Raw genomic sequence first — 21141 nt, 5'->3', positions numbered from 1 at the left:
TACTTTTAAGGTTATTTAGCACTGAGTCAAAATAACCTGGTATACTGAGATTATATCAGAAAACAAAGGTAAAACAAATGTGTACAAACACTGAATTTCTTATTAATAAATTTACATTATTTTAATAACAGGAAAATGATTTTCAAGTGTATAAACTAGGCTAATTTAACCAGGGGAATGGAAAGAGAAGAAACTTTATTTTGAAGCACAGAGATAGCCGTGAAATGATTCACAGAGAGTAAAAGTTGTAATTAACTGTGCTGTCTGTATTAATGCCTATAATTCAGGTTTGTTGAATAAATAATCATAGTATAGACATGTTTATGCCACTTTGAAGATAGAATATGGGTATAAAAGTGAACACACAGGCCTTTATCTTTATGAGTTTGCAGTGGTGGTGTGGTTGAGCGAACTTTTAGGGCATAAATTCCTTGCCACTAAAAGAAGAAACAAAAACACTGCAGATATAAATAATGTACTGCTAATGGGCTAGTTAATGAAGGGAAGAATTACTGTGAGAAAAAGTAGAACATTCCAGAATAAAATCCTGGATGATGGAAAAATGAGCAGGACTCTTACAATAAGAGGTAAAGAAATATAGAAGACAAAAAACAAAACAAAACCAAAGAAAGGTAATGATTTGATCTGAATATTACTTTTAACTTAAAAACATATTTTTTATTTACTTCCTGACTTCCTGGCTTCCTGACTTACTTCCTTACTCACTCATTCAGGGCATGTCTCAATAGAACATGTGTTCATGTGTGTATAGAGGGAGAAAAAGAACAACATATGGATCTCTTCACTCTTCCACTACTTAAGTTCTAAGACTCAGTGGAGAGTATCATTGCCTGCTAAACTATCCTATTGGCTTACTGGTGCTTATTTCCTTTTTTTTCTGGGGTGCAGAAAGTGGTAGGGTGTTGTTGTTAGGAAATAGACACAGAGTCTCTTAAATATTAGACAACTACTGTACAAATATGTTACTTCCCATCCCTGAATAGAATTTTCAATATGCTTAATTTCCAGGCAAAGTGATTTTATGCCTTTTGAGGAGTTGGTAAGAAAATGCTATAATGTACAATGTTTCAGTTTGGTATATTTCAATGAGTGTTTCATTTGAAATATTTTGTTTCCATAGCATCTGTTCCTTTTCAGAACATTTTAAACCAAACGGAGAAGAAGACACCTTCAATGCAATTTTACTAATTCATGGGATAAGAATTCCAATACTAATCTACATAAAGAAATCTTATTTGCTGTGCAGTGGACCTGTGGGAACACGTGGAACACCTTTCAATCCTCTGTAAATTTCCACCAACTACAGTAGGAGAGCTATGGAAATTAAGATTACAGGTTTCCTTGGGAATTCTATCCTTCAGTTAGTGAATTCCTGACCCCACTCTATGGACGCTATAGAACACTAGATTTGGAGTGAAAGCAAACTCTTCAGTAGGTTTTCATTGCTTTATTTCAAAGCCTAGAACAAGCACTAGGAATTATTTTGATGTATTGCTGTTTTTTTGTAATTTACTAAAATGCTACTGTAAATATAATGTTTTATTATGTGCAGCCTGCCAGCTTATTGTAAAATCTTTATTTCAAATTTGTTTGTTTGTTTGTTTGTTTGTTTTTTACACTCCATATTTTAGTCCCTTCCTGGTCCACACTCCGACTGTTCCATATTTCATACCTCCTGCCTGACCCCCCACCCATGTCTCCATGAGGATGTACCGACCCCAGTAACCGCACCATACCTCTAAACTCCGTGAGGCCTCCAGTCTCTTGAGGCTAGGTGCATCTTCACTGACTGAACCCAGACCCAGGAATTCTCTGCTGTATATGTGTTGGAGGCCTCATACCAGCTGGTTTATGCTGCCTGGTTGGTGATCTAGTGTCTTAGAGAACTCGGGGGTCCAGGTTAATTGAAACTACTAGTCCTCTTACAGGGTTGCCCTCATCCTCACCTTCTTCCAGCTTTTCCCTAATTCAACCACAGTGGTCAGCAGCTTCTGTTCACTGGTTAGGTGCATATATCTGCACCTGACTCTTTCAGGTAATTGTTGGGTCTTTTGGAGGACAGTCATAATAGTCATAATAGTCATAATAGTCATAATAGTCATAATAGGTCCCTCTTTGTGAGTTCTTGATAGCGGCCTCCCCTTGACCTGGATCCCCCTTTGGGCCTTTCACTTTTCTATTTCTATCACTGCATTTCTTGCAGGTATGAACATGCCCTGTCCTTCTGTTGGAGGTGGGCTCTACAAGTTCCCTCTCCCCACTGCAGCGTCTTTTATCTGGTGTTGCCCCCAACCCCCTTGAGTCCTCCGAACCTCCTACCTCCTGAAGTTGACTGTTTCCATTCTTTCTGCTGGCCTTCAGGGTTTCAGTCCTTTTCCCCTACCCAATACCAGATCATGTTCCCCCTTTCTCCCCATCCCCTTTCCCTCCCAGGTCCCTCCTTCCATCACCTTTTGTGGTTGCTTTCTTACTTTCTTATTTCCTTTTGATGTGGTACAAATATCTCAAGGACTCCAAATGTGACTGACAATCTTTATTTTAGAAATTACTCTCCACAGTACTGATTCACCCTGTATGGTGACCAGGCCCAAAGACTAAGCATTATACAGATATTCTTTAGAACACAGAGTCATATGCATGGGGAAAGGGTAGTAGACTTTGGGTTCAGAATTAAAAGGTGAAAAACTATTCTCTGTGTGAAAGGAATCAATTGCGATGTGTTCCCTGACCGAGATTGAATAGGTGTGTCCTACTACCTGAAAGAGAATGTAATTCACTTTTGCTATTGTGCCCAATGAAAACATATGTGGGCTGATCAATAGATAGACAACTTGATATATGATTTGAGGGCATGGTTGGGAATTCTTCACAATTAAAACTACCATTCGCAGGTTTATGCAGTACGAGGTGGTTGCACTGCTGCAAATATTTCATGTCCGTGTGAAGATGCATGTTATAAGCATTTCAATCTACTAGAATTATGTGTGTACTTTAAATAATTTTCTGACAAACTTTGACAGACCCAAAAGAGATGGCATGCAAAATTGCCTGAGGAGCAGCAAAATGGTTTCTATATATATATATATATATAGTTATATATATATAAACTATATATATATATATATATATAAACGAAATTCCTACATGTATAAATGAATAAAAGCATTTTAGTAATTTAAATGTGTTTTCCTGGCTTACAATGTAGCAGAAAATTGTAACATAATTTTGAAGTACCCCCACATATACCTTGTTTAAATAATTTTAAATACCATTTTAGTTATCCATGGTATAAGAATTAAAATGTAAGCATATAAAAATTCCCAGTTATGTCAAAATTGTTAAAAATAAGAAGGTAGTGCCTTAAGTGATGGCTTATGTCTACAGTAAATAGAAGACCAAGGTCCCTAAGACTGTAGAACCTGCTTTACATAATGACTTTCACGGCAGCGTGTGATGCAGAGTTTGGAAAACAAGCCCTTTAATGGTTGTCTAAGTTATTTACTGATGAAGAGAAAAAAGGGGGTGTTTAATAGTTACAGAATTTTGGTACCTCTCATAAGCCATAATTTGGGGGAGCAGGGTCTCTGGAAAACAAATGTCACCAAAGTCATCCTGGGCCAGTGTCTTCTGGATTGTTCTTGCAAACTCCAAGAATAAAATTTAGTGGCATCAACAGGGTGAGTTTTTAGAGAGGATTTCTTGTTGTTGTTGTTGTTGTTGTTGTTGTTGTTGTTGTTGTTGTTGCTTTCATAGATAGAGTTTAAGAGAAAGGAAACAAGCGAGTCCAAGATGAGTTGATCATTGTGCTGCTGATCTAGACACTTTTTATTATGACTCATAGCAACAACTTATGTACACTGTAAGTGAAGCAGTGTATAGGGTCGCCTGATTGATTTTAATGATCACTTCAAAATGTACACAAATGTCAAAAACTTTATGTCTTGAATGTGCATAGTTTTGTCAGTTATACCCAACTAAATCTAGGATAATTTAATTGTTTTCAACTGTGAACTAAGTACAAGAAGATTTGAAGATCTAAACCAGGATTGAGTGCTGGTTTAAGTAGCCTAGCACACAACCATTAGGCATTAGTATTTCTGCTCACCCGGTTCTGTGCATTCCATTGGCATTGAGTGATGATAAATCACTATCACTGTTCCTTTTGTTATTTATAAAATGGAATTAGATTAAGCTATTTTCCCCAGTGGAAACTCTAATTGCAGTGCACTTTTTATGACCTGAGTACTATGGGTTTTTCCTTGATTGAAGACTTCAAGCAGTCTGATTTCATCAGCTATTGAAGCTGTGTGTTCAGATTGCTACAGCTATTAGATCATAAAATAATCATCTGTTGTTTATCAGAGTGCAAATCTTCATTCAGGATTTATAAAAGGCTCTTATTCAGAGCTATAGATTGCTCTTATTCTATTCATTCTGCATACATTATGAAAAACCATTGTATAATACCTGAGAAGTACAATTTCATTTTTCCAAAGTAAGTTAAATGCAAAGTAAGAATGCATTAACTTCTCTATATGCAAGAGACGTCTTTATTTTCTATAAAAGGAACTCACAACAGGCATGAAATTTGTGACAGTTGATTGAAATTTTATGCCAGGGCATATTTTAAGGGCGTTTAGACTAGGTGAAGTGGACAGGAGAAAGAAGATTTTCACTAGAAGTAGAATGTGGCAATTTAGTCTGTAGGTTAGAGCAACAGGATAGAGCAATATTTAAAGTGAGCTGAAGAAATAAAAATCCATTCTGATTTACTCAAGTATGTTTTCATGTTGTTTAAAAGTTATTTTCTATCACTCATTTTAAGCTTTTATAATATAATTTTGTAAATATGATGTATACATGAATATAAGTTTATGAATATTCTGTGTCTTTATATATCTTGTACCAATGTAATTAAGATAAATATGCATATATATGTATATATACACATATAAACACATATATGTATACATGTATTCCCATATATTATGACAATTATTAAATAGTGAGTAAGTGTAACATGTTTACCTAGGCAAATAATGGACATTTGTAGCATTTGGAACCATATGATCTCTGTTTTAATAACTATCACAAACGAAGCCTGTGTAGTCATTTTTGTTTGTTTCCTCTCCATCATTGCTCCTATGTCTTTTTTATTATTATTCATATTTTTCCCAGAGTAGCATTGTCCCAAATACTAAGGATCTAGGAATGAAGTACAGTGGGAAACAGTTGCCAAACTATACATGATTGATTAATATATTGCTATATTTTAGACCTTTAATATCCAGGAAGAAATAATTATATCTTAGCCTCAAGATGGGAACCATTATTTCCAATAAGTGTTACAGACTCAAAAGGTAGGTCCAGGCATGAAGTAATTAGAAAAGTGTGTGTGCCATCCATGCGATGTGGGACACCCCTTTCTTTTTCTTTTCTTCTCTTTTGCTTTCTTGTGAGAAAGTAAGCAGTTTTGTTCCTCTACCATCCAAAAAAACAAGAGAGACTAACCAGTTATGAGTCAGACCTTCTAAGATGTAATAATTAAAACACATTTTACTTCATTATTAAGCATCTCTGATTTTTCTTGTTTTAGTCATAGAAAGTAAACTAACAAAGATATAGGACCAGTACTAATAAATCTAAACCAAATTCCAACTCTATCCCTTTGAGGAAAATTCCATCCAATATTTCCACTGAAATGTCAGTTTGACAGTTAAAAGAGAAAAACATTTCATACTCAAAATGATCTGTCTCTCATATATACACTATCCCTGTATTTGTCCGGTTCATGAGTGTCCTGCTTCTGCCCACTGATAATCTTGGACACATAGAAACCTTGTTTCCTTCTTGTATTTCTCCTGCATACCCACCCTCCAATATCTCACTGTATTAATTGTTTGACTCTGTACTCCCTATATCCTTGACTGGCTCATTTGTTTTCATACCCCTCCCCCATTACTATTTGAGCTTAAAAACCAAGATTTTATTTATATTTAGTATTTTTTGCATGGTTATCCATTTTACCAAGCATAACATAAACAGAACATTCTTTGAAATGTAAATATATGTTAAGTATCCCAACAGCCCTTTCTAGGCATAGCCTTAAAATGCTTACCTTAGAGAACACAAGTGCAATTCTATTTGACATATAGCTATTATTTCCCTCTTTTCTTTTTACTTTTGAAGTACAAGCTATCATTGAACTCATGAGCCCCCTGGCTCAAATTCTCTAGAGTTGGGATGCAGCATTTTGTGGCATGCCTCATTTCTTAATTCTCCTTTATCATTTGCACTGCAAAATGCACCTGTCCATCTCATGCCCTCAGGCATGACAAACTTCTTTCTCAGCTGGATGCATGTCCTTTTCATTTATCATCTAAACTTTGAATTTCTTTCTCAGTGTGGAATGTAAGTATTCCATCAACAATGACTCACTCTGATCCAGGCTGACAGTCCTTATCCTGGCTTGTTTCCTGATGACACAGAAGAGCATGAAATCACTGGACCCTGCAGACTTTACACTATTTTGTAAACATTAATACATTGTCTTTTTCCTTATAGCCAAATCTGTCTTTAAATTTGAGAGATCTAAAATAGCATAGGGTATGACAGAAAATAAGTATCGTAAAACAGATGCTGTGCCAGGTATATAAATTGTCTTACAAGTCAGAGTATAAAAGAACAAAAATATATCACAGAGAAACCAACAATTTGCTCAAAGTCACATTGCAAATAGTTAGATAATTTAACAAATTAGGTTTTCTTTGGGATGATTCTTTAAAATTACTTTTTACATTTGTAAATAAAGCATTAAAACTAGCTTTTCCAAGTTGGGACAAACAATCATTTGCACAGAGAACAGAGTCTATAAGTTCACACAAGCACATCCTAAAATTCTCTTTGCAAATCTTTCAGATGCATGCTCTTCAGGCATTCAAAGAAATCCAAAACATTACAATGAAGAAGAATAAGAAATCCAGACATGTGCATTAATATAATATTCTTGGTTAAATGAATAAAGTATGCTCCATATCATAACCATGTACATTCATCCAAATATGTAATCAAATATGTTTATCAATTAAGAGCTACGCTTTGGTGACTTGTGACCTTGGTACTACATTCAAATGTCTATAGACGGTCGATGTGGATGAGAACTAACTGCTGAGTTTCCAATAAAGTTATAGAATTTCCCAGGAAAAAATTAAATAAAGCTAAAACCTACAAGTATAAACCAATTAAAACTGACACATATAAGTACTTATGGCTTTGACTCTTCAAAGAAAACATGTTATTTTACCTTGTTCTTCTATATTAAGATATTTTACATTTGTATGTCTTATGATTTTTTAAAAATGTTATCACTGTAAGCATTTACTACAAAACCTGTAAAATCCTCACATCTTTAAAAATCATCTTATTGTATATTTGTTTTCCCTTTTGGATTTAATGTTGTAATAAAATTGGGACAGATCGTTCTATACGTATTTTTCAAATGCACAGTGTTGTAATTAAGATTGGTGTTCAGGTACTTGCTGCTTCTCTAGAGTTATGATGCTAGGATAAATCAGTATTTGTGTAAAGCATGATGATAATGTTTATTTAAAGCGTTTGTGCACTCATTGTATCAAGGGTGATGCTATAAACATCTTTGCTTTCATACTCTGTCTTCATTATGAGCATAATTGCTTTGATAGATAAGAAGGTTTTCATTTTTCATTCTTTAATTTCTATATCTAATAGCTATAAAGTAAATTCTTTGTCATTTGAGATTTCAGGGGTTTTGTTAGTTAAAGAAGTGGCCTTACTTTCTATGTTCTTTTAAAAATGATGTGAGGCTATGCTGGTTACATTTCATATTATATTCATATTCATTGTCATATGCATGAATAATGCATTTTTACTCATTTAGAAAAGTTCTAATACCACAATCTGGCTGATGTATTGTGCGGTGGTACAGGCTTAAATATATTCATTTAGGTACAATTTTTCTTTCAGTAAAGATTTAGAATGGTTGTGTATCAGTAGTTAATATTCTTTAATTTCATTAATTTTTAAAATATACCATAATCATTGTTTGTGTAGACACATGTAATGGTATTAATCATTTTCTGGAATACTTTGCATTAGATTTTACGAAATATAATAGATATTTTCTTAGTATATCTATTTTATCAGTAGGATGTAATTTTATACAAAATATTATTAATATATAAGAATGTAACTATAAAATATACTTTAAAGGAACATAGCACAATATTTATATAAGCCAAGAAAATCAAAGCTAAGTTTGTTGTATTCAAACACATGTAAGAAAATATATGCTAAAAAGCAATTTCCTCTACCACCATTGATTGATCAAAACCTTAATGCTCTGAGAGCAGAGGATGCAACCTCAACAGAGAGATTACATCTTTGTGGAACAAGACAAGCATTTTTAAAATAGTGAGGGATCTCTAAAATTCGAGTGGATTCAGAGGGTACTGGGAAGAAAACAACCCAATAAGTAAGTGCGTGCAGATCCTTGGCACTGCTTCCCAGGGTTGTTTGTTTGTTTGTTTGGTTGTTTGGTTGGTTGGTTTCTGGTTTAGGTAGATATGGCTATACTAATTAATTTCCTGCGTTTAAATTCAGCAGATTTTTAAGTGACCTTCCCATCCAAATCAATAAGGCAGCAATCCTACAGGCAACCCTCATTTTCTAAATATCAAGGAGAAGTATTAGGTATGAGATGCCTTTGCTCTAAATTTCCACATTGGTGACTGAACACTGTTAAACTAGGTGTATAGGTTCTTCTTTTGTTCTAAGAATGAAGAAATCTGGATAAGGAGGGGCAAGAACAACTTTGACATTCCAAAAACTTTCCAACCTCATATGCCACGGTTCTCAAGCTACATATAATGACATGCATGATGGCAGGAAACATATTCTTTCATATTTCCTGCTCATGATAATAAACTTGATGGTTTAGAAATTGAAGAGAGAGAGAGAGAGAGAGAGAGAGAGAGAGAGAGAGAGAGAGAGAGAGAGAGAACAGAGGGTATACATAATAACCAGCTACCTGATTACCAAAGAATCACTGCATGATCTTTTCTGAAAGTAGAACAGTCTTGTTAGGAAGGAAATGCTCATGTATTTTCTATGCTTCAAATAGTTTATTTTCCAGTGCTCTTGGATAAAATATAAAATATGTCTGGCAGAAGTCACACATGCTTTAATCCCAGCGCTTGTGAAACAGTGGCAGGGATATCTCTGTGAGTTCAAGGCCATGCACGTTTGCAGAGTGAGTTACAGGACAGCCAGCACTGTCACACAGAGAAACCCTGTCTAGAAAAAACAATAAACAAACAAACAAAGCCATGAGTCTAAAATATAAGTAAATAAATAATCTATCAGTGGTGGCACGTGTTTTTATCTCTAGCACATGGGGCGGGGGGCAAAGGCAGGCAGAACACCCAGTTTGAGGCCAGTCTGGTCTACAGAATTAGTTCCAGAATAGGCAAGGCTAAAATTGGAAACCCAGTCTCAAAATCAAACAAACCAAACTAACAAACAAAAACATAACAAATAAACCCCAAAGAAGCAAAATACGCCATTAATTACTGTTGTTATAGCTGCAGAATATGAAAGACAAATATGAAGCATTTTTTTGAACTTTAAAATCTGTTCCTGATTATAAATTATATATATACACACATATATATATACATATATATATGTATACTTCAATATCAATATATTACAACAGAAATATACAATGATTCTTCTTTGGTTTTGGTTTAAAATGATTCATGAATCATAAATCCATAAATACTTTGGACACAACATCCCATCCTTTCTCTCTCTCTCTCTCTCTTTCTCTCTCTCTCTCTCTCTCTCTCTCTCTCTGCTTATTTATCACAATATGAGCAACTTTGCTTTTCCACTCAAAACGATAATAGAGATGAAGATGGATATGTTGAAAAATTCTCAGCTGAAATCCAAATTACCAGAAAATACATTGAAAATATTCCAAAACCTGGAAAAATCTCAAGGGAGAAATACATTTGTCCAGGTAATATCTTACAAAATTTACATGCAGGAGGTCTGAAAATGTAAATAGACAAATTGTAAGTCTACTGAAGCAGTAATCATGGCTTCAAACGAGAAAAGCTGAGGTATACATGGATTATCTGATTAATATACAAGCATTTTAAGGAAGACATAATGTCAACATTTTTCAATCTGTTTTACACAGTAGTAAAGGAAGGAACACTTATCAAATCATTAACTATGGTCAATATTACCCCAATATCTTACTATATGCAGACATAATAAAACAAAAATTATACATCAAACAGATATGAGATCTTATAAAGTACTGTGAACATAAATTTAAAACACAGTAAGAAGATAATACACACTGTTCAAGTTAGAGGGCCAAGGCAATCACAGAACAAAGAGAGGCCTTCTTGACCCCCAATATTTCAAATTCATTCTTAAGGATCTGAGAGTTTAATCTTCCAAAGTATCAAAAAGACCATCTTATGCCTCACCACCTACCCCTGCTCCTGTAACACAAATGCCCAGCACACCAATGTTTGTGGGATAAAATCCATAAAGTCACCTGACCTACAACAACTACAGGCTGGAAGGGAACCCAGGCACCAACAGCCTGGTCTCAGTGTCCTCAGACTTTACAATTCCAATGCCTCCAAAGCCAGCAGAGAAGCTGCCAAAGCCCTCCATGAGGTACAGCATAGAGGTCTGGGACCAAGTAAAGGCTTCCAACCCTGACCTACAGTTGTGAAATATTAACAAGATGATTGGTGGCATGTGGTGAGACCTCATGGATGAAACAAGAATATTTAAATGAATATAATGCAAAAAAGATAGAGGACAATGAATATGTGAAGGCCTATCATAGTCAACCTACATACCTAATGTACATCAATTTATAAAGTCATGCAGAAGCCACATTAGAGGAGGAAGGTACACAGAGAAAGTCTCATGTGCAGAAAGGAGAACATTACACAAGCATTAGGCCTTCTGAGGATCCAGATCATCATGATGGAGCTTTTCAATGGAACAACAGCCACTACCCATTTCCAGAGAAATCACCACCTCATCAGTGATATCCTCAGTGAGAGTGTGGTACCTCATGTGAAGTTGGTTGTCACAACAGCTAGAATGTAGATCCACAATCAGCAGGTTCTTTAATGGTTCAGCAGCCAAAACTAGAAGCCAAGCTTCTTCAGACAGAGGAACTACACCAGGAAAAAAAGAGGAAATTTCTGAAAAGCACAGACCCCTTCAACAATGAACTTAAAAGTTTATGTGATCTGAAGGTGGAAGTATATCACACACACATAATTCCACATCTAACAATAAAAATAACAGGAAAAAACAATCATTTGTTCTAAATATCTCTCAACATCAATAGACTCAACAGCTCAATAAAAAGCCACAGGCTTAAAGAATGGATAAGTAAGCAGAACCCAGTATTTGCTGCATACAAGAAATATACCTCAGTGTCAAAGACAAAAACTATGTCAGAGTAAAACACTGGAAAAAAAATTCTCCAAGCAAATGGTCCCAAGAACCAAGCTGGAAGAGCTATTTAAATATCCAACAAAATAGATTTATAATCAAACATTATCAAAGAAGATACTGATCAAAGGAAAATTCAGCGAGATAAACTCTCAATTCTGAGGATCTATGCCCCAATTGAAAGGGAACCCACATTTGTAAAAGAAACACTACTAAAGCTTAAAATGCATATTGAACTTCAAACTATGAGAGTGGCAGACTCTGGGCTGGAGAGATGGCTCAGTGGTTAAGAGCACTGACTGCTCTTCCAGAAGTCCTGAGTTTGGTTCCCAGCAACCACATGGTAGCTCACAACCAGTTGTGGTAGAGTCTGATGTCCTCTTCTGGTGTGCCTGAGGACAGCTACAGTGTACTCGTATAAATAAAATAAATAAATCTTAAAAAAAAAAAAGAGTGGGAGACTTCACCACTCCACTTTCTCCAATGGACAGATCATGGAAACAGAAACCAAACAAAGACACACAGAAAGTAACAAGTTATGTAACAAATGGATTTAACACATAGGTACAGAACATTTCACCATATAAAAAAAGTATACATATATATACACACACACACATATATATGTATATATATATTCTTTTACCACCAAATGCAAACATCTCCAAAACTGATCATATGACCATATAATCAGACACAAAACAATCCTCAACAGATGCAAGAAGATTGAATTAATCCCATGCATTCTATTGAACCATTATAGATTAAGGCTGTTCTTTAATAACAACAAAAGCAACAGAAAGCCAACATAATCACAGAAGCTGAACATCTCTCTACTCAATGCTAACTTGGTCAAGGAAGAAATAAAGAAAGAAATTAACGACTTTTGAGAATTTAACAAAAATGAAGTCACAGCATACACAAAGGTATGTGACACAATGAAAGCAGTGTTAAGAGGAAAACTCACAGCTCTCAATGCCTTCATGAAGAAATTAGACAGAATGAACATTAGCAGCTTAATGACACATCTGAAAGATCAAGACAAAAAGAAGCAAATACATCCAAGAGGAGTAGACTACAGGAAATAATCAAACTCAGGCTGAAATCAAGCAAGTATAAATAAAGAAAACTATAAAAACTGAGGTACTGAGGTAAATAAAGAATTCTCAACTGAAGAATATCAAATGGACAAGAAGCACCTAAAGAAATGTTCAACAACCTTAGTAGTCAGGGAAATGCAAATTAAAACAACCCTGAGATTCCACCTCACACCAGTCACAATGGCTAAGATCAAAAACACAGATGAAAACAAAGGCTAGCAAGAATATGGAGAAAGGGGAACACCCCTCCATTGTTGGTGGGATTGAAAGCTGGTACAACCACTTTGGAAATCAGTCTGGTGTTTCCTCAGAAAATTGGATATAGTACTACCTCAGGATCCAGCTATACCATTCATGCACATATATGTAAAAGATGCTCCAACATATACAAGGACACATGTTCCACTATGTTCATAGCAGCCTTATTTATAAGAGCCAGAAGCTGGAAAGAACCCAGATGTTCTTCAACAGAGGAATGTATACAAAAAATATGGTATATTAACACAATGGAGTACTACTCAGCTATTAAAAACAATGACTTCATGAAATTCTCAGTCAAATGGATGGAAATGAGGTAACCCAGTCACAAAAGAAAACACATGGTATGCACTCACTGATATGTGGATATTTGTCCAAAAGCATGGAAAGTACAATTCATAAGCTATGTGAAGTCAAAGAAGAAGGAAGACAAAATGCAATGCTTCAGTCCTTCTTAGAAGGGGGTATAAATTATTCAACAGAGGTAGAAGAAGGGAGGGACTTGGGAGGAAGATAATAAAAGTTCAAAATGGGGACAGGATCCAGTATCAAAGGAGACTGGGATGATATACAGAGGGTCAGAAATCTGAACAGAGATATGTAGAAATGGGGGACAGGGAACTGGAGAGGTGGCCACCAGCAGGTCCCAGATGCCAGGAAAGCAAGAGGCTCCCAGGACCCTACAGGGATGATATTAGCTAAAATGTTGAACAAAGGGACAGGAGAACCTGTTAGTGACCATATCTAGAGGTAAGGCAAGGTTCTTGGTTTGGGTACAGGGCCACCCACCCTTCTCAAATTTTAACCCAGAATTGCTCATATCTAAAGGAAGTGGAGCAGAGACTGAAGGAAAGGAAATCCAGAGACTGCCCCTCCAGTGTATCCATCCCATATGCATCCACCAAACCCAGTCATTATTGCTAATGCCAAAAAATACTTGCTGACAAGGGTCTGACATGCTTGTCTCCTGAGAGGTTCTGCCAGAGCCTTATTGATACAGATGAGAATGCTTGCAGCTAATCATTGGTTTGAGCACAAGGACCACAATGGTAGGGTTAGAGAAAGGACTGAAGGAGCTAAAGGGGTTTGGAACATTATAGAAAAAACAACAATATCAACCAACCAGCCCTGAGATCTCCTAGGGACTAAACCACCAACCAAAAAACACACATGGAGGGACCCATGACTCCAGTCAAATATTTAGCAGAGGATGGCATTGTCTGGCATCAATAAGAAGAGAAGCCCTTGGACCTATGAAGGTTCAATTACCTGGTGCAAAGTAATGCCAGGCCAGTGAGGTGGGATTGGATGGGTGGGAGGGGGGCCGTCCTCATAGAAGCAGGGGAAGGGGGCATGGGAGAGGAGGGATCTAAGAAAGGGAATATCATTTGAAATGTAACTGCATAAACTATCCAGTAAAAAAATCAACAAAATAAGAGCTGGTTCATTGAATCAATAACATAGATAAACCCTTAGCCAAACTAACTATAGGGCACAGAGACAGAATCCACATTAACCAAATCAAAAAGAAAAGGAAGACATAATAGAAAATGAGGAAATTCAAAAAAATCATCAGATCCTACTACAAAGCTTATACTCAACAAAACTGAAAAATCTGTTGAAATGGATGATTTTCTAGACGCATACCAGGTACCAAAGTTAAATCAGGATCACATAAACAATCTAAACAGGCTCATAAACCCCAAGGAAATTGAAGCAGTTATTAAAACTATCCCAACCAAAAGAAGTCCAAGACCAGAAGAGTTTAATGCAAAATTCTATCAGACCTTCACAGAAGAGCTATCACCAATACAGTCCAAACTATTTCACAATATATAACAGAAGGAACATTACCCAATTCCTACTATGAAGCCTCAATTATGCTTATACCTAACCCACACAGAGACCCAACAAAGGAAGGGATCTTCAGACCAATTTCCTTTATGAATATCAATGCAAAAATATTCAATGTAATTCTAGCAAACCAAATTCAATAACCTATCAAAATGATCATTTACCATGGTCTTCCCAGGGCTTCATTCCGGGGATGCAGGGACGATGATTCAATATACAGAAAACTATCAATGTACTCAACTCAAAGAAAAATAAAAACACGTGATCATATTATTAGATGCTGAGAAAGAATTTGACAATACTCAACACCCTTTCATGCTAAAATACTAGAAAATATAATTCAATCAATGCACATACCTAAATAAAATAAAAGCAATACACAGCAAACAAATACCAAACATCAAATTAGATGGAGAAACACTTGAAGCATTCCCACTAAAGTCAGGGAAAAGAAAAGGTTGCCCACTTTCTATCTATTCAAAATAGTACTCTATGTTCTAGCCAGAGCAACTGGACAACTAAAGGAGGTCAAACAGATATAAATTGGAAAGTAAGAAGTCAAGATCGCACTATTTGCAGATGATATGATAGTATATATAAGTGACACCAAAAATTCTACCAGAGAACTCCTACAGCTGATAACCAATTTCAGCAAAGTGACTGGATAAAAAATTAACTAAAAAATTAGTAGCATTCCTCTACACAAAGGATAAATGGGCTGAGAAAAAAATTAGGGAAACAACACCATTCACTATAAACACTAATAACAAATTACTGTGGTGTGAACTGTAACCAAAGAAGAAAATATCTGTATGACAAGAACTTCAAGATTTTGAAGAAGGGAATTGAAGAAGACATCAGAAGATAGAAAGATCTCTCATGTTCATGGATTATCAGGATTAACATAGTAAAATTGGCAGTGTTACAAAAAGTAATATGCAGATTCAATGCAATATTTATCGAAATTCCATCTCAATACTTTTTTCTTCAATTTTTATTAATTGAGTCTTTCGTATTTACATTTCAAATATTATCCCCTTTCCCAGTTTCCTGTCCATCAGCCCCCAACCTCTCCCTCTCCCCTTTTTTATGGGTATTTTCCTCACCATCATTCCCCCATCGCCCCCTCCCCAACAATTCCCCACACTGGGGATCCAACCTTGGCAGAAGAAGGGCTTCCTCTTCCACTGCTACATATGCAGTTGGAGCCCAGGTCCAGTCGATGTATAGTCTTTGGGTAATGGTTTAGTCCCTGGAAGCTCTGGTTCATTGGCATTGTTGTTCTTATGGAGTCACAAGCCCCTTCAGCTCCTTCAGATATTTCTGTAATTGCTCCAGCGGAGGTCCTGTTCTTGTTCCAGTGGTTTGCTGCTGGCATTCACCTCTGTACTTGAATGTTCTGGCTGTGTTTTTCAAAAGAGATCTATATCTGCTTCCTGTCAGCATGCACTTCTTAGCTTCATCCATCTTATCTAGTTTAGGTGGCTATATATCTACATATATGGGCCAAATGTGGAGCAGGCTTTGAATGGCTGTTCCTTCAGTTTTTGCTCCAAACTTTACCTCCTTATTCCCTCCTATAAGTATTTTTGTTGCCCTTTTAAAGAAGGAGTGAAGCATCCACATTTTGGTCATCCTTCTTGAGCTTCATGTGGTCTGTGCATCTTGGGTAATTCGAGCATTTGGGCTAATATCAGCTTATCAATGAGTGCATACCAAGTGTGTTTTTCTATGATTGGGTTACCACACTCAGGATGATATTTTCTACATCCATCCATTTGCCTATGAATTTCATGAAGTCATTGTTTTTTTTTTTCCTTTGTTCTTTTTTTCAGAGCTGGGGACCGAACCCAGGGCCTTGCGCTTCCTATGTAAGCGCTCTACCACTGAGCTAAATCCCCAGCCCTGAAGTCATTGTTTTTGATAGCTCAGTAGTATTCCATTTTGTTGGGCTTTGCCATTTAATTGTAGGGCTGTATTTGTAGAAAGATATTGTGTGAATTTGGTTTTGTCATGGGATATCTTGGTTTCTCCATCTATGTTAATTGATAGTTTTACTGTATATATTAGCCTGGCTAGCATTTGTGTTCTCTTAGGGTCTGTATTATATCTGTCCAGGATCTTCGGGCTTTCATAGTCTCTGGTGAGAAGTCTGGTATAATTCTGATAGATCTGCCTTTATATGTTACTTGACCTTTTTCCCTTATTGCTTTTAATATTTTTTTTTGTTTTGTTCATTTTGTGTTTTGACTATTATGTGACTGGAAGAATTCATTTCTGGTCCAATCTATTTGGAGTTCTGTAGGCTTCTTGTATGTTTATGGTCATTTCTTTCTTTATGTTAGGGAATTTTTCGTCTATGGTTTTGTTGAAGATATTTACTGGCCCTTTATGTTGGGAGTCTTTACTCTCTTCTATACCTATTATCCTTAGGTTTAAACTTCACATTGTGTCCAAGATTTTCTGTATGTTTTGGGCTAGGAGCTTTTTCTGTCTTACATTATCTTTACAGTCGTGTTGATATTTTCTATGGAATCTTCTGCTCCTGAGATTCTCTCTTCTATCTCTTGTATTCTGTTGGTGATGCTCCCATCTATGACTCCTGATTTCTTCCTTAGGTTTTCTATCTCCAGGGTTGTCTCCCTTTGTGCTTTCTTTATTGTTTCTATTTCTGTTTTTAACTCATTGATGGTTTTGTTTGTTTCCTTCTCCTGTTTGGTTATTTTTTCCAGTAGTTCTTTTTTTTTTTTTTTTTTTCTTTTTCGGAGCTGGGGACCGAACCCAGGGCCTTGCGCTTGCTAGGCAAGCTCTCTACCACTGAACTAAATCTCCAACCCTTTCCAGTAGTTCTTTAAAGGATTTTTGTGTTTCCTCTTTAAGGGCTTCTACTTGTTTACTTGTGTTGCCCTGTAATTTCTAAAGGGAGTTATTGATGACCTTCTTAAAGTCCTCTGTTATCGTGATAAAATGTGACTTTAAATCTAGATCTCACTTTTCCTGTATGTTTGGATATCCAGTGTTTGCTTTGGTGGGAGAGCTGGGTTCTGATGATGTCAAGTAGTCTTGGTTTTTGTTGCCTGGGTTCCTGTGCTTGCCTCTTGTCATCAAGTTGTCTCTGATGTTAGCCGTTTTTGCTGTATCTAATGGTGGCTTGATCTTCCTGTTGGCCTGTGTGTCAGCACTCCTGTAGACCTGTTTTCCTATTTTCTTTCAGTCAGTTATGGGAATAGAGTATTCTGCTCTCAGTCATGTAGTTGCTCCTGCAGCTGGCTTTCAGCTCTCCATGAGGGCAGCAACCAGAAGGAAAGGTTCTTCCCCTACTGCTACCAAAGTCCCTGTGGGCATGTGGCACAGGTAATGCTAGGTGTTTTCCTCTGGAGTTGGTAATGTGAGCAGAGAGTAGTCTCCTCTGGGTTCTCAGGTGTGTCTGCACCTCTGAGGGTCTAGCTCCTCCACTGACCATGATATTTGCGTGCAGGGAGCTGTTTGACCTTTTCAGATCTGGACTGCAGGGCTCCTGCAGCTGACTGCTCCTATATTCCTTTGTCCAGAGGCACTACACAGTTTCCTCTTGGCCCAGGGATGTAGGCAAAGGTGAGTGATCAGTTCTATCTCGATTTGAGAGTGGGAAGCTGTGGACCTGGATCAGAGAAGTTTGGGTCACAGCAAGAAACCGAAGAGGGCTTCTACCTTTGTGTGTCCTGAGTCAACCAGGCAGGTCACTTGGAGCAGAAGAGTTGACCTTATCTCTGCTCTCAGGTGTGTAGTCACTCCTATCAGCTGGCTTTCAGCTTTCTGTGAGGACCGTAGTCAGAAGGAAGGGTCCCGCCCCTATTGTTTCTAGGTCCCTGTGTTCAGGGGGCACTGGTGGTGCTAGGCATTTTCCTCTTGAGTTAGGAATGTAAGCAGAGACTCAATTCTTTATTGAGATGAAAGGATCAATTCTCAAATTAATCTGGAATAACAGAAAAACAAAAACAGTATAGTGAAAACTTTTCTCAAAAATAAAAGAATTTCTAGGGGAATCACCATTCCTGAATTCAAGCTGTACTGAAGAGCAATAATGACAAAAACTGCTTGAAGTTAGTACAGAGACAGAAAGGTAGATAAATATAAGAGAATTGAAGACCCAGAAATAAAGCCATAGAGCTATGGTCACTTGATCTTTGACAAAAAAGTCAATACCATCCAATGGAAAAAAAGACATTTTCAACAAATGGTGTTGGTTCAGCTGGCAGTGGGCCTGTAGAAAAATGCATATTGATCAATTTTTACTTCCTTGTACAAGGCTCAAGTACAGTATATCAAGGACTGCCATATAAAAGCAGAAGTCTGAATTTATTAGAAGAGAAATTGAGAAAAAATCCTGGAACACATCAGCACAGGGAAAATCTTTCTGAAGCAAACATCAGTGGCTCAGCCTCTAAGATCAACAATTGACAACTGGGATATAAAATTTCAAAGATTCTGTAAGGCAAAGGACACTATCAATAGGACAATATGAAAACCTACAGATTGGGAAAAGATCTTTACCAACAATAAGTCTGACAGAGGGCTAATATTCAAAATATCTGAAGAACTGAAGAAGATAGTCTCCAGATAACTAAACACACTAAAAAAATATGGTGTAAAGAACTAAAAAAGAATTCTCAGCTTACTAATATTGAATGTCTGAGAAGCACCTAAAGAAATGTTCAACATCCTTAGTTGTCATGGAAATGCAAATCAAAATGACCCTGAGAATCTACCTCCCATCAATCAGAATGGCTAAGATCAAAATTTCAGGTGACAGCAGGTACTGGCAAGGATGTAGAAAAAAGAGGGACACTCCTACTTTGCTGGTGGTACTGGTGCAACTGAAAGCTGGTACGACTCTGGAAATCAGTCTGGCAGTTCCTCAGAAAATTGAAAATACTTCTACCTAAAAACCCAGAAATACCACTCCTGGGTATATACCCAAAAGATGCCTCAACATATAACAAGAACATATGCTCCACTTTATTCATAGCATCTTTATTTATATTATACAATGGATTACTATTCAGCTCTTAAATACAATGAGTTCATGAACTTTGCAGGGAAATGGATGGAACTAGAAAATATCATCCTGAGTGATGTATCCCAAACACAAAAGTACATACATGGTATGTACTCACTGATAAGTGAATATTAGCCCAATGCTCAGACTACCCAGGACCCAACAAAGAAACCATTTGAAGCTGAATAAGAAGGAAGGCCTAATTGTAAATGCTTCAATCTCACTTAGAAAGGGGAATCAAAGTAATCATGACAGGAAAAAGAGGGAGGGACCTGGGAAGGAGAGAGGGCATGGAGGGGGAAGGAAGAGGCAGGATTAATCATAGAAAAAGGCAGGAAAGTCTTTCCCATGGTCAGGGAAATGAATACAAATATGTAGCAGTGAGGAGTGGGAAACTGGGGGTAGCCACTAGAAGGTCCCAAATGACAGGGATCCAAGAGGTTCCCTGGACACAATTGGGATGACATTAGCCAAAATACCCAACAAAGGGGAGATAAAACCAATAGAGACCATATCCAGTGGATAGGCATTGTGTCAAGGTGAGGGATGGGGCTACCCCACCATCTCAATCAGAATTGTTCCTATCTAAAGGAAATGTAGGGACAATGAATGGAGCAGAGTCTGAAAGAAAAGTCATGCAGAAACTGCTCTACCTAGGGATCCATCCTATCTGAAGACTCCAAACCCAGACACTATTGCGGACGACAAAATGTGCTTGCTGACAGGAGCCTGGTGTAGATCTCCTTTGAGAGACTCTGCCAGCACCTGACTAATACAAACAACCATTGGACTGAGCCTGGGGAAATGATGTGAGTTTGAAATATAAAAGGAAACATTTTGTGTATTTAATCTAAAGTAGTAGTATGCGACTATAAATCACATCTGTATGCATATCATATGTAATTTTTGGAAAAATGAAGATTAGCTTTGTATATTTCTAGGTGCTATTGGATTATCCTAACTTAAAGAGAGGACCTAGAGTCCCTACACAGAAGTCAGTACTTCCAGACATCAGGATTCTTCTCACTTGTTCCTGCCTTTTTCTGTTTCTTGTTAAACAGTGAGAACTGACTGGAATTCAAACCTACTCTCTGAAGGTTTTTGAATGCTTCAATTTTCATTCACTGTTTTTCTAATTTACTTTTTTTTGGGAGGATTTATGAGAGAAATAAGGCCACCTTAAACTAAACCAATAATGGCTCTATAGTACGTTATACTTGTAAACAACATGATAAATTAGGTACTGGTCCTCTGGAAATATCCTTGTGTGCATCGTCATTGTTTGTTTCTGGAAGTTGTCAATGATGCCAATGGACTGAACCTCTGAAACTATAAAAG

General features: G+C 36.8%; 1 pseudogene; it reads left to right on the top strand.

The window, feature by feature from the left end:
* Positions 1–10585: 10585 nt before the first annotated feature.
* LOC116895451 lies at positions 10586–11199 on the top strand (annotated as a pseudogene).
* The last annotated feature ends 9942 nt before the right edge of the window (positions 11200–21141 follow it).

The sequence above is a fragment of the Rattus rattus genome, chromosome 3 (genome assembly GCF_011064425.1).
Source record: "Rattus rattus isolate New Zealand chromosome 3, Rrattus_CSIRO_v1, whole genome shotgun sequence".
Classification (NCBI taxonomy): domain Eukaryota; kingdom Metazoa; phylum Chordata; class Mammalia; order Rodentia; family Muridae; genus Rattus; species Rattus rattus.
The sequence above is the reverse complement of the archived record's forward strand: the minus strand, read 5'-3'. Positions and strand labels throughout refer to the sequence as shown.